Here is a 13,937-nt window from a genome sequence, read left to right as displayed (position 1 = left end):
AAAGTCTGTCTTTTATAGCTAGCTTATATTTGGATCTTTTTTTAATCCACTCATTTACTTTTTTGATTTAGAAATTTAATCCATTTATATCTAGAATAATTACTGATTGAGAAGAATTTACTATTACCATTTTGTTAATTGCCTTTTGTCCATCTTACACCATTTCTGTCCACCTTTTCCTCTCATCCTATCTTCCTTTGTGATTCTTTGATTTTTTTGTGGTGATATGTTTTGATTACTTTCTTCTTCTTCTTCTTTTTTTTTTTAATCTTCTATAGATATTTTCTTTGTGGTCACCATGGGCCTTATATATCTTATAATGATCTATTTGAAGTTGATGACAATTTAACTTCAGTCACATACAAATAGTCTATACTTTTACTTCTCCTTCTCTCCAAACTTTGTTACCGATGTCACAAATGACATCTTTTTTGTACTGTGTATTGATTAGAATACATTTATAGTTATGGTTATCTTTTATACCTTTATCTTTTAACTTATATAAGATAATTAAAAATATTTTATGCACTATTGTTACAGTATTTAAGTATTCTATATTTGTCTGTATATTTACCTTTAGCAGAGAGTTTTATACTTTCATATTGCTCTTTACTATACTTTGATTTCAACTTGAAGGACTCCTTCTGTCATTTCTTATAAGGCAAGTCTACTGGTGATGAACTCCCTTAATCTTTTTTTTTTTAAACGTGTAAAGTCTTTAATTATCTTTCTTTTTGAAGGTATTATTGCATTCCTCAACTCCAGAATTTGTTTGGTTCTTTTTAAATACTTTCGATCTCTTTGTTGACATTCTTTTTTATTCATGTATTATTTTCCTGATGATGATTTTGAGTTCTTTAGGTAATTTATATATCTCTGATTCTTTAGGATCAATTTTTAGAGTTTTATTTTGTTCTTTTTATGGAGGCCATTTTCTTTTTTCTTTGTTGTTTTATAACTTTATGTTGGAATATGCAACAGCAGCCTCCCCCAGTCCTTATGATTTCATTTGGGGGAGGATTTTCCTTAAACATCCTAACTAAAGATTTTAGGGGCACCTAAAAGCTTGTGAGGGAAGGTGTGGTTTCTCTAGGCTTGTGCAAACAATTTCCAGTTCGAGAGGCATGGACAGTTTCTTTTTCAGGAGCCTATAATCTCTTGCTTTATCTGGGGTCTATGGATGATACTGGAAGTTCTCTGTTTCTACAGAAGTAATTGCCTAGTTCCTTCTTGTTCTTGCCAGCTACCAGGTATTGAAATTCTGCTGGCTTCTCAGCAGTGCCCTAAGACAGGTGAACAGTTACTCATTTTTCAGGCAGTCATCAGAAAAGCTGGAACATGGACACATGTTCCACTTCTTTTCATCCTTCCTGAGGGATAAGCTTTGACTTGTGAATTTTCCCCACTCATGCCAAGCTGTACCAGCTACAGCAAGCCACTCCCCATCATTCTTTGCTTACAGTGGCTCCCTGGCATACAAACTAAGCTAGTTCCATCAGTGTTCCAGATTGAGACCCTTGAATAGCCTTCTGAAAAACCACAATGTTGTATGCATGAATGCCCTACTCTTCTCTTTCTCCCTGAGGGAGATATAGCTAGTGGGGTTGTTCTTTCTCAGTGCTGTGCTGTGCCAGCTTGGGAGAGGGACTGAAGCTGGTAGAGTGAAATTGATTTCCTAATCCATTTCACTACAGCTGTTCTCAGTTTTGTACTCTCCTGGTGTACAGGAGGGATTATCTAAATGCCAATATTTTGGTACAAATATCTTGTTAAATCAGTGGTTTTGTGGGGAGAGTAGGGCTGGGACTTCCTATTCCATCTTGCTGACCTTGTTATCTATTTTTAAGTTATTTTATTGCTAGGAAATTCTTCCATTAGTGTCAGAAACTGTTATACCTTGCCCCTGTATTAGTAGAGGAGATATCCATGATTTGAGTGACCTGAATCAGGCTTCTGTGAATATCACCATCCCCTATTCTATCCATCTTTTATTCTCAGGAGCTTCCATTTCTTTAATAGGATCACAATTGTGTAGGTCTCAACCCAAACTGCATCATTGAGCCTATTTCTTGGTAAATTTCATTCTTGGGACCAGAGACAGTATGAAGGAAATGTCTCTTAGGTGAGTAAGATCATAAGACATAAAACTTTTAGTTATTAGAGTTTATGTTTTCTTCATGTGTAGAAAACCATCCTCAAGTGAGAAACTAATGAAGTTGACATGCTGAGAGAAGCAGACATGAGAGATACAAAAACACAGTCTTAATGGTGCATGGTGCCCCTTGGGCTCTTTATCTGAGTCTTATATGGATTTTTATTGTTGGTGTTCAAGAAAATTTCCGGGTACCTGTATGGCCCAGTCAGTTAAATGTCTGCCTTTAGTTCAGGACACGATTCCAGGGTCCAGGGATTCAGCTGCACATCAGGCTCCCTGCTCAGCAGGGAGTCTGTTTCTTCCTCTCTCTGTACCCCCAACCCCAGTTGTGCTCTCTTTCAAATAAATAAATAAAATCTTTAAAAAAAAAATCCAACTCTCAGGGTTAAATTAGTTAAGTCTGATATTAAATTAGTTAAATCTTGAGATTTACATCTCACACAGGATTAACTAATGCAATTTCCATTGAACTTAAATCCCAAACTCCAATAGCCACTTGAAACTCATGGTTTTAAGTATTATATTGCATTGTTATGTGGTCTTAATCTACATTGCTTATTTCCTTCTTTTTTTAAATAAGCATAGTCAAATAAATTATTTAGTGCTTTTGCTTGTTTGTTTAATGTTTACTCTAAACCATTCTAACCATTCTATAGCATGCCATCAAAAAGTTGCCTGGGGTTGTGTAGTTGAAATAAATACTTGACAGAGAGGAGTGTATATACACACCAAACTTACTATGACACCGTGTCTATAATTTCATACCCTTCACATTCTTCTATCTTCCTCCCAACCTGCATTTTTGCCAGATAAATATCAATGTTTGTAAAAATTGTGCCTATAATCCTTCCTTTTCCTCCTTAGTAATTGTCTCTATGAAGAAGTTAACAGATTATTCTAAGACTGTTTTTGATGTGTGAGCTGTCCTTTCTAAAGATGCATTAGTCTAACTATGGTTCTGAAAGTAACTATAATAACTTTTAATCTTTATCATTTTGTCTGTTTAATGGTTCCCAAATGGTTCTAGAATATGCGAGACAACACATCTATTAGAGTGGAATAATGGTGTTCCTAATAGCACTGAGGCAAGGGCTCTTTGGCTGTGTAACTTTCTTAATTTATTTTTTATTTTCAGCATAATGTAGCAACATGGACGGGACTGGAAGAGATTATTATGCTGAGTGAAATAAGTCAAGCAGAGAGAGTCAATTATCATATGGTTTCACTTATCTGTGTAACTTTCTTATGAGAACATTAGTTGAGTCTATTTGGGTCAGAAAAATGAGACTACATTTCAGCTTGAGGAAGTGACATGTTGTTGTTTCCAGACAGGCAGTTTATTATTCTTTTCTGAGCAGAATACCCCAAAGATGCTTTTAGTTGTATTTCCAGATGTTTAATCATATCATCATAATGATGAACTATTTTAGAATACAATTATATAGGCAGCATCTTCAAGAATACATAAAATAAAATGATAAGCTTCACTGAATTATCAGAGTCTATGGGAAGTGTTTAAAATACAAAGCAATCTCTTTCCAATTCCTTATAACAAGAAACTGTTCCAAACTTGGTGAAATCACACTCGGTTTTAGAGGTCGCAGGGACTTTTGAGATCACTTGATCATAAGACTACACAGATAGTTTAGAAAGGAAATTACAAGTACTCAGCAGGGAGACCTACTGTACTTCAGAAGTTCAGGGAAGGCATTTTTGAGAAATAAACTTTAATCTGAGTCCTACAGGATAAAGAAAGGGGAGGGTGAGAGCATATAGCTAGCAGTGATTTTCTAGGCAAAGTGAATATTCTGGCAAGCAAGAGAAGGTATTCAAGAAACTGAAAGATGTCAGGGTTGGCTTACCCTTAACACCTGTGTAGTCCTGGGTGAGATTATTTAGTTTATGTAAGTCTCAGGACCTAGTTTCTATAAGCTTCAAGATTTTCCACTGAAGAATTAAGATAATAATAGGAGTGCTTGGCTGGCTCCCTTGGGAGAGCATGTGATTGGTAATCTCTGGGTTGTCAATTCAAGCCCCTTCTTGGGCATGAAGCCTACTTTTAAAAACAACAACAACAACAACAACAACAACAACAACAAAAACACCTTAACAATTTAAGATAACAATAGTACCTACCTCCTGGAATTGTCAAGATTAATTCTAATTCTTTCCATAAGTGTTTAATCCCAGTGCCTTAGAACATATGTTTTCACTAAAGAATAACTTTGATGTGAGGGGATTAAAAGATTTTTTAAAAAATTTATTTGAAAAGATGAGCAGGCATGATCAGGGGAGGGATAGAGGGATAAGCAGATTTCCCACCAAGCATTCAGCCTGATGCGGGGCTCAGTCACAGGATCCTGAGATCATGACCTGGGCCAAAGTCAGATGCTTACCCAACTGAGCCACCCAGGCTCCCCAGAAATGGAAAGTATTTTTTTTTTAAAGATTTTATTTATTTATTTGACAGAGATCACAAGTAGGCAGAAAGGCAGGCGGAGGCGGGGTAGGGGAACAGGCTCCCTGCTGAGCAAAGATCTGGATGCTGGGCTTGATCTTAGGACCCTGAGATCATGACCTGAGCCGAAGGCAGAGGCTTAACCCACTGAGCCACCCAGGAGTCCCCAGAAATGGAAAGGTTTTAAGTAAAGAATGATATAATCAGATTTTTAGAAATCAGTCATACTTCAGGATAAGGATGGACTTATAGAGAATAAGACTAAATGTGGTAAGATCAGTTAGAATAATTTCATAGTGATCCAGCTGACAAGTGGTGATGGTGTAGGCTAAGATAAAAAATAAAAACAGAGGTATAGAGAAATGGATTAACAAAATTTGAAATATTTGGGATGCTTGGTTTGCTCAGTCAATTAAGCATCTGCCTTCTCTGGCTGAAGTCATGATCTCAGGGTCCTGGGATCAAACTCTGCATTGGGGTCCTTGCTCAGTAGAGAACCGCTTCTTTCTCCCATTCCTTCTGCTGCTCCCCCTGCTTTTGTGCTCTCTCTCTATGTCAAATAAATAAAATCTTTAAAAAAAAAAGGATTTAAAATTTGGAATATTAGATTTTAGTGCAGTATTAAGTGAAAAGTATAGGGGTGAAGAGAAAGAGTAGTAAGGGACAGTTCCCAGTTTTCTGAAATTTCCTATTGCTGCATAAAAAATAACCATAAATAGCAATTTGAAACAATGTAAATGAATTATCTCACAGTTTCTGAGTCAGAAGTTGTCAGGGCTTAGCTGGGTCCTCTGCTCAGGGTCTCCCAAGGTTGACATCAAGATGGCAGTTGGGCCTGCCATCTCATTTAAAGGCTCTAACTGAAAGACCCTTTCCTCCCAAGCCCTTTGGAACCTGCCTCTGGAGAGATAATACTACAGTTTCCTAATTCCATTCATTTAGTGCTGGACAGATCATTATCACGATGTTGTAGCACCCATGGTGCCACCGCCATGAATGCTGGACTCCCGTGAGTCTCTCAAACATGTTTACTGGGCTTGAGTACACAAATGCAAACCTATCTCAGAGTATGAAGGCAACTGTAACTGACGATGCATTTTCTCTCATCATGTAAATTTACAATTTAGAATTTCAGAGTATGCACATAGAACAAGACATCTTCTAACTATGTATCCTTTTGAACACTTTAGGCAATTATCACTCCATTTCGGGAATGTGATCTCTTTGACGTTGGTAATAGCCCAGCTTTGCACACACTGTCATAAGTGGGAATGATGGGCAAGGGGCCCCGAGCAGAGTTAGCAGGGGAAGAGATTCACCTACAGAATGTCTGTTCCTTGCCCGGGCAAGTCTCAAGAGCAACCTGGGAGAGCATGATGTCAAAACATTAGTTGCATTATATGCAAAATCAATTGAGAATATTTATTGGAAATACTGAAATACTTTGGATGTTTAAACTAACTGTAATTACTAATAACAAAGTTCACAAACATGAACATATTGCATTTTACACCTAAAAAGAAAAAGAAAAAATGAAGAAATTAAATGAATCTGAAGTCACAAAGGATATTTTAATGTTCTACAATGGTATTTTAGAATTTTTCTCCTCAAGTGATGAATGTTCTGTCAGAACTCTTGTTCTAATTGGATAAATTTCATTCCTTATTGGGATGGAATGAAATTGAGGTTTTGCACTGTTTAAACTTGTGAAACTCTTAAAAGAATCATAAGTAGTGATAAGTTACATGAGTTTTGCCTTGTTAAAAACAGTTTTTGGGAAAAGACATTTTGAATGAAAGTAAACAGTATCTATCAAAAAGGTGAGCTGAAATATTGACATATTTCAATATAAAATGTAGAATTCAGTATATTCTCTGTTTAGCAGAATTTGCTCTGAGTTTAACAGGTACCTCGGCACTAAAAGATTCTATTTTCTCATTTAAAAAAGATCATGGTCTACATAGAAAAGTCAGCCAACAGGACATCAGTTTTAAATTTATTTACTAAAAGCTTTAAAGGAGAGTACAGGCAATTTTATGAAAATATTAAAAAATGAGATCGTATCAAAAAACATTCTTAGAGAAAAGCATAATAATGCTTTTAGGTGCTGATACCATTACAACTAAGGTATATGAGTATGATAATTTTCTGTTTTTTAAAAAAAGAGATTTTATTTATTTATTTATTTATTTGAGATAGAGAGAGATTGAGAGTGGGAGGAAGGGCAGAGGGAGAAATACTTCCTGCTGAGCAAGGAGTCCAGTACAGAACTCTATCCCAGGACACTGAGATTGTGACCTGAGCTAAAGGCAGATGCTTAACTGACTGAGCCACCCAGGTGCCCAATTTTTCTGCTTGTTATTTCTTATGGCTTAGATAATCAATACAAAAACTTAAAAAAAATTTTTTTCTTTAGAATAAATTTTCTTATTTTTAGAAAGCAGTTTATTATTTAAAACAATTTTAAATTATTTAGAAATATTTTTTAAAGTTGTGAATAGAATTATTCTATATGGCCACCATATAATAACCTCATTGGTTGGTCAGTATGTGAGTATTTCAAAAATTATGTAATTTGAATTCTTTTGAGACACTTTTTCACTTTCAAAAGTATCCCAGTTGGAACAATAAATTGGTTGATTATTGTGTTTGTATCTCTCTTCACTCAAGCCTCACTGTTATAGTATCTGAAGGTGAAACAGCAGGTCCCACTTGTAGTTTTTACTTTCCCAAAATACACATGCCAGTGTGACACACAAGCCGTTCTTTTTTTCTTCTAATCTGTAGAAATTAGACTATAGTTTTGTAGCCTCTTGTAATATGATGTCATAATTTTATCAGTGGATGATGAGCTCAAGTGATGCATATCAGCTCCAGGCATGATGCACATTTGGGATGTCCTTCTATTTTCTTTTGTTCTATTGCTGCAGTGGCCACAGCCCTAATCATGACCTTGCAAACCCTCATTTTATAGATGGCAGAGCCACTCCCTGAAAGGAGTCTGTTGAGTCTGAATTTTCTAACAGTGCATACCAACCAGAAAAACTTGCTATTCCTTGGGAGAAGATATTCACAAATGACAATACAGACAAAGGGCTGATATCCAGGATCTATAAAGTACTCTTCAAATTCAACACCCAAAAACCAGATAATCATGTCAAAAAGTGGGCAGAAGACATGAACAGACACTTCTCCAATGAAGACACACAAATGGCTAACAGACACATGAAAACATGTTCATCATCTGGGGCGCCTGGGTGGCTCAGTGGGCTAAAGCCTCTGCCTTCAGCTCAGGTCGTGATCCCAGGGTCCTGGGATCGAGCCCTGCATTGGGATCTCTGCTCAGTGGGGAGCCTGCTTCCTCCTCTCTCTCTGCCTGCTTCTCTGCCTATTTGTGATTTCTCTGTCAAATAAATAAAATATTTGAAAAAAAAATGTTCATCATCACTAGCCATCAGGGAGATTCCAATGAAAACCACATCGAGATACAACCTTACATCAGTTAGAATGACCAAAATTAACAAGACAATAAACAAAGTGTGTTGGAGAGGATGTGGAGAAAGGGGAACCCTCTTAGAGTTTGTGGTAATGCAAGTTGGTGCAGCCACTTTGGAAAACAGTGTGGAGATTCCTTAAGACATTAAAAATAGAACTTCCCTATGACCCTGCAATTGCACTACTGGGTATTTGCCCCAAAGATACAGAAGTAGTAAAAAGAAGGGCCAATGTTCATAGCAGCAATGGCTACAGTTGCCAAACTGTGGAAAACTAACTGCTCAATGTAAATGATGAACCCATTACATTTCCCTAGACATTAGCTAACTTTTAAAAGCTTAAAAAAACCCTGTTAGAGGCAAAAAAGTGGAGGAGTCCTCTTCCTCATCTAGGAGGAGAAACTATTACTTTGTGAAGGAGCTCCTTTCTCATTCCTAGACTTAATAAATAATTGTTCCTTTCTCTAAAAAGGCTTGCTCTTGAATTCTATCTCACACAAAACCGAGAACCTTCTTGGGAAGGAGCCATGTCAGTCCATCAGACTCTCCATTCATGTCTGATGGACTGACATGAGAGGGGGAGGGTGATGGTGCAGGTGGGGGGGGTGCATGGAAGCAAGGAAAGTCACCCCCAGCCCTCCTCCCAGCTTCTGCTCTATGCACTGGGTGTCCTTCCAGCTCTATTTTATTTTGTTCCCTTTTCATTTCCCGCCACCTCATAGCCCATGCCTCAGTTTGACTGACTGTGCCTCCACCTGGCTTTTTCTTAGCAGCTTGGAACTCCAATCCTTCTCCCCTGCCCCTGTCTTTCCCCCTTAGACTGGGAGAAGAAAGAAAGAGAAAGAAGGGGCAAAAAGGAACTCCAGGGGCACTTAGCATGGTTCTGTGCAAACCCCCTGACTCTCAATTAGCATAGAGTAAACACCACTGAACCTGGCTTCTTTCTACCTTTACTTAGGGCTGGGGGCTAAACCACCAACTTTGCATTTGTTGTAGATCTTAATGTTGGAATTTACAAAGTTAACTTTTTATTGTGATTTTTAGCCTTAACGTGTACATAGGTTTCTCTTTTCAATTTATTTTTATTTTTATTTTATTTTATTTTATTTTTTAACATTTTCTCTTCAGCTAAGCCAAAGCAGGGATCTTTCTGGAGGAAAGATAGAATCTTCCCTTCTGGCCTAATTTCCTCTTGTTGGGCCCTGCCTTCTGCCCCTTTATCCACAGGCCTCTGAGACAAAGGAGAGGTCAGCTGTCAAATCTCACTCTTCAGCCCTTGTTATGCTGCAAGCAGAGTGAGAGGAAGAGTCACTCTTCACAAAGTGTCCAATGGAACAATGGCTTCCTGTTAGGGCAAATAATTAAATAAAGGGAAAAGTTGGAAAAAGGGTTTGAGAACATGAAGGATATTGCTGATGATGGACCAGGAATTCCAGCAGGCAGAGTTGAAGAGTTTCAGTAACAGAAGGGGTGGGAGGTGGGAATAAAACAAGAGATGTACAGAGGAAATGGGCAAAGTGCTGGAAATGAAGAGCGACCAGAAATCCTGGAGTTTTTATAACAGGTAGGATAAAAGAAAACAAAATTTGTCCTGGTGGAGTCAAGGCAGAAAATCTATCAGGGTGAAAATTGAAAGTGCTATCTGGTTACTGGACCAGCTCAGAAGTTCAAGATTTCTGTATGATAAACCATCCTCTCCACCTTCTATGAATGTGGCTCCATGTAGAGCAGGAACCTGTGAGCTGAAGAGGCAAATTATCTGCCAAATTCAGTAGCAGATATCCAATACACAATCAAGGGCATGATAGCTTCCTTTTGGGGAAAGGGAAGAATAGGGAAAACTCAGCAGCCACAGTTCCATAGATATATTATTAAATCCTAGCACATGGTATGCCTTCCAGGTATTGTAAGCAATAATTTTACAAATACTTCACCTCTGGTAAACATGGGCGGCTATTTTTTCAGCCTTCAGTATCAATTTCTTTACAAACTTTTGCCCAACCACCAGGACAATACCCCATAGCGATGCCTGGGTAGCTTGGTTGGGCGTCCAGCTCTTGATCTCAGCTCAGCTCTTGATCACAGGGTCATGAATTCAAGCCTGGCATTGTCCAAGGTAGAACCTATTGAGGAAAAAAGAAAAAAAAAAGGGCAATACCACATAGTTCCCATTTCATTCCTGCAGCACTCTGATCAAAGGTACCCATTTCTGTATATGTTCAATTAAACTCCAAAATCTCAATGAGTTAAACCTAGGAAGTGTTTTCTTGACTAGGTAAGAATACCAAGTTGGTTTGTTGTTGTTTTGGGGTTTTTAAAAAAATTTTTATTTATTTTTAAATTTATTTTCAGTGTACCAGATTTCATTGTTTATGCACGTACCCAGTGCTCCATGCAATACATGCCCTCCATAATACCCACAACCAGGCTTACCCAACTTCCCAACCCCCTGACCCTTCAAAACCGATGTTGGGCAAGGATGTGGAGAAAGGGGAATTACCCTGTTGGTGGGAATGCAAGCTGGTGTAACCACTGTGGAAAACAGTATAGAGGTTCCTCAAAAAGTTAAAAATAGAGCTGTACTCAGTAACAGGCAATTACACTATTAGATATTTATCCAAAGGATACAAACATAGTGATTCAAAGGGGCACATGCACCCCAATGTTGATAGAAGCAATGTCTATAATTGTCAAAATATGGAAAGAACCCAGATGTCCATCAACGGATAAATGGATCAAGAAGATATGGTATCTATATGCCATGAAATGTACTCTAGTAGGTGGGGCTAGAACAGACATATTACTCAGTCATCAAAAACAATGAAATCTTGCCATTTGCAGATGTGGATGGAACTAGAGGGTATTATGCTAAGTGAAGTGAATCAGAGGAAGGCAAATATATGGTTTCAATCATATGTGGAATTTAAGAGACAAGACAGATGAACATAGAGGAAGGGAATGAAAAATAAGATGAAAACAGAGAGGGAGACAAATGATAAGAGACAAACTGAGGGTTGTCTCTGAACCATAGGAAACAAACTGAGGGTTGCTGGGAGGGAGTAGGGAGATAGGGTAACTGGGTGATGGACGTTAAGGAGGGTACTTGATGGAATGAGAGCTGGGTGTTACATGCAATGGATTTACCACTAAATTCTACCTCTGAAACTAATAATACACGAATTAACATTATATGTTAATTAAATTAAAACAACAACAACAACCAAGATGCAGGGAGGGAGCATGCAGGGCAGCCAGCTCCTGAGCGGGCAGTTGGGGGGTAGGTGTTGGGGTCGTGGGCCTGGCAGCTGGTGTCTCAGAAGCCAAGGGGGGTCTGGAGAAGAATCCAGGTGCGGGGGAGCTGCCTCTCACTGCCTTTCAGAGTTCTTTGGAAGGTTTTTCATTTTTGGAGAGGAAAAGGGCAGCTTGCTGACCATTTAGGCTTCAGACCTGGCTTTCCTGGTTTCCTGTAACCCCCAAATTGGGGGGCCAGCCATAGCCCATCTCAGTGCTGGCAGCCACATGGAGGGTAGTGGTGGACCTGCAGGTGCAGTCCCCTCATGACAGGTGCCAGGGACCAGGCAGGAGGTGGCAGCTAAAAGCAGGACCACAGTCTCAGTCTCTAAAGGCTGAGATCTCACTGCTGGGCCTGGGCGCTGATGCTGGCTACATACACTCCCAGGCTGCAGGTCCTGCTACGTCAGCTGCTTAGTAGTCATTCCATAGTTGGGATGGTGCCTGTAACATCCTCTTTTGGTCGCAGGAAACAGGTTCCACCACCACACTGGTGCCTGTAATAACCCCCGCCACAGTGGTCACCAAAACTGAGCCAGGCAGGCTCCTGGCCTGAAGATGGGTTCCCTGTACTGCTCAGATCCATGACAGCCTGGAGCTAAGGGGTCTGAGAGACAGGATCTGGGCAGAGACCCCCATCAAGGGTGGGGAGGCAGGTTGCATGAGTCATGGTGGTGAAAGTTGCTGGTGAGGCCCAGGGAAGGCCTGGATTTCTTCTGGGGGGCAGCAGTAGGGTCTTGGAACTATCTGGATGGTCACAGCCCAAGTCAATGTGGGAGACTTGGTTGTGTGATGGCACTGGAGTTAGTGATGTTCACACCATTGCTCTGGGTGCTCTCCACCTCTTCCAGGTCTCAGATGGTTGGGCCTGAACTTATATGCTGGAGGTGACAAGCAGGGCTGTGTGCCTGGTGCATGTCTGTTGTGTCTCACAGGAGGTTGGGACATACCCTCTGTGTCAGGAAAGCAGCAATGGAGCACTGGCCTGGGGAATGCTGCCACCTCCAAGCTGGACTCCAGGGTTCTTCAGATGTCCAGGAGTAGAGCAGCAACGTCGACTGATGTGTTGGTACCAGTGGTTCCATAGGGGTAGGGGGCAGGGGACATTGCCTACCCTCAGGCTTTCCCACACCTCCAATGGGGGTGGTGGTGGTGGAGGGTGTATAGATGGTGCCCATCTCATGGGTCTCACAGGGTAGGTTGTAGCACAACAACATCACTATGCCATACTGCATGTCACCCTGGACTAAGTCAGCAATGATGACTGGCCAAGGGCTGTACTCTAGTGGGTGGGGCTGGAACAGACATAGAGAGGCCATACACAGGCTGGGACTTGGCCCCATCGGCACTGTGATCAGTGGCACCTCGAGTAGGCTGGGTTGTGGACTATATGGTAATAGTGGGGGTTGTCTGTGTTGCCAGCACAGCCAATGGCAGTGAGGCTGATCACCTGGCTTGACGGGATGGCAATGGTGCCCCAGGTGGTGATGGGCATGGCCAGGGAGGCTCTTGGGCCAGTGGCAACAGCTCTGGCAAGGCTAGTGGGAATGGTGTCTGTCACTCTGCTGAGGGTTGTGACACCTGTGGTCTTCACAATTAACATGGTAATGGCAGGCTTGACTGTGGAGACAGTGACGGGGTGACCAGGCAAACACCCTTAATGGCCATTGTGTCCACATTTAGCACCATCTGGGTCACTGCTTTGCTTCCCATGCCTAGTGGCAATTTGGGGGACAGCAATGATGATTTTGGCAGGTGCTCCATTTTTCAAAGTCATCACTTTGGTGGTGATAGTGGTGATGGGGAACTTGATGCCAGTACTGTTGTCATACCTGTGACCAATATGGGGATTGTCTTGATGATGGTGATTGCATTGGGCTTGCCAGTGCTGGGGGAACACACCGTGAATGCTCAGTATGGCAGACTTAGTCCCAGTCCCACTGGTCTGGGTGGAACTGAGATGGCAGTGGGCTTCATCTGCTGAGGTCATGAGATCTTTGACAGTCCCAGATGAAGTGGCTCCTTGGTCTGGAGCACCATCAACAGTTTGCCCAGATTGGCAGTCAGAGCACAACTTTCTGCAGTAGAGATGGGGATCTTTACCCATGGTCTTGGTCCACCACTGTGCTTACCACCTGAGCTTCCTGGGCCATCATCACAGTCCCTGCCTTGGGCACCAACATGGTAGGGTGGGTGGACATGTTGACAATGGAAGAGATGGATGTCCCCTCCTAGGCAGCTGTGGTTGAGAGCGTTTGAGTGGTTGAGTGGCTCACCATAACTGCAGAACCCACCTTCACAGTAGCTGGGAAGGTGGTGGTGCCAGGTGTTATTGCCATGGCTCTGATGATGGTGGTGTCCTTTGTGACACCTAACACTGCGGGCTGCAAGGAAGACCATCTAGGTGACAGCTGTGGTCACTGGCCGCTAGTGCAACTATCCTGCTCATCTCTGGGCTCTGACCATTGCTCCCTGGGCACTCTGCCCATTCTGCAATGAAAACTGCTTTTGATAAAGTGATGTATATCTTCTACATTGT

The 13,937-nt window shown here is 40.9% G+C and overlaps 1 pseudogene across 1 annotated transcript; it reads right to left on the bottom strand.

The window, feature by feature from the left end:
• Nucleotides 1-12,752: 12,752 nt before the first annotated feature.
• On the bottom strand, nucleotides 12,753-13,737 carry LOC309848919 (host cell factor 1-like; annotated as a pseudogene). The gene is made up of 2 exons: nucleotides 13,675-13,737; nucleotides 12,753-13,472 (listed from the first exon to the last, which is right to left on the bottom strand). The product of its transcript is annotated as a host cell factor 1-like (transcript).
• Between the last annotated feature and the right edge of the window lie 200 nt (nucleotides 13,738-13,937).

Source organism: Mustela nivalis, assembly GCF_964662115.1.
Source record: "Mustela nivalis genome assembly, chromosome: 15".
NCBI classification, from domain to species: Eukaryota; Metazoa; Chordata; class Mammalia; order Carnivora; family Mustelidae; genus Mustela; species Mustela nivalis.
This window is presented reverse-complemented; position numbering and strand designations above follow the sequence as displayed.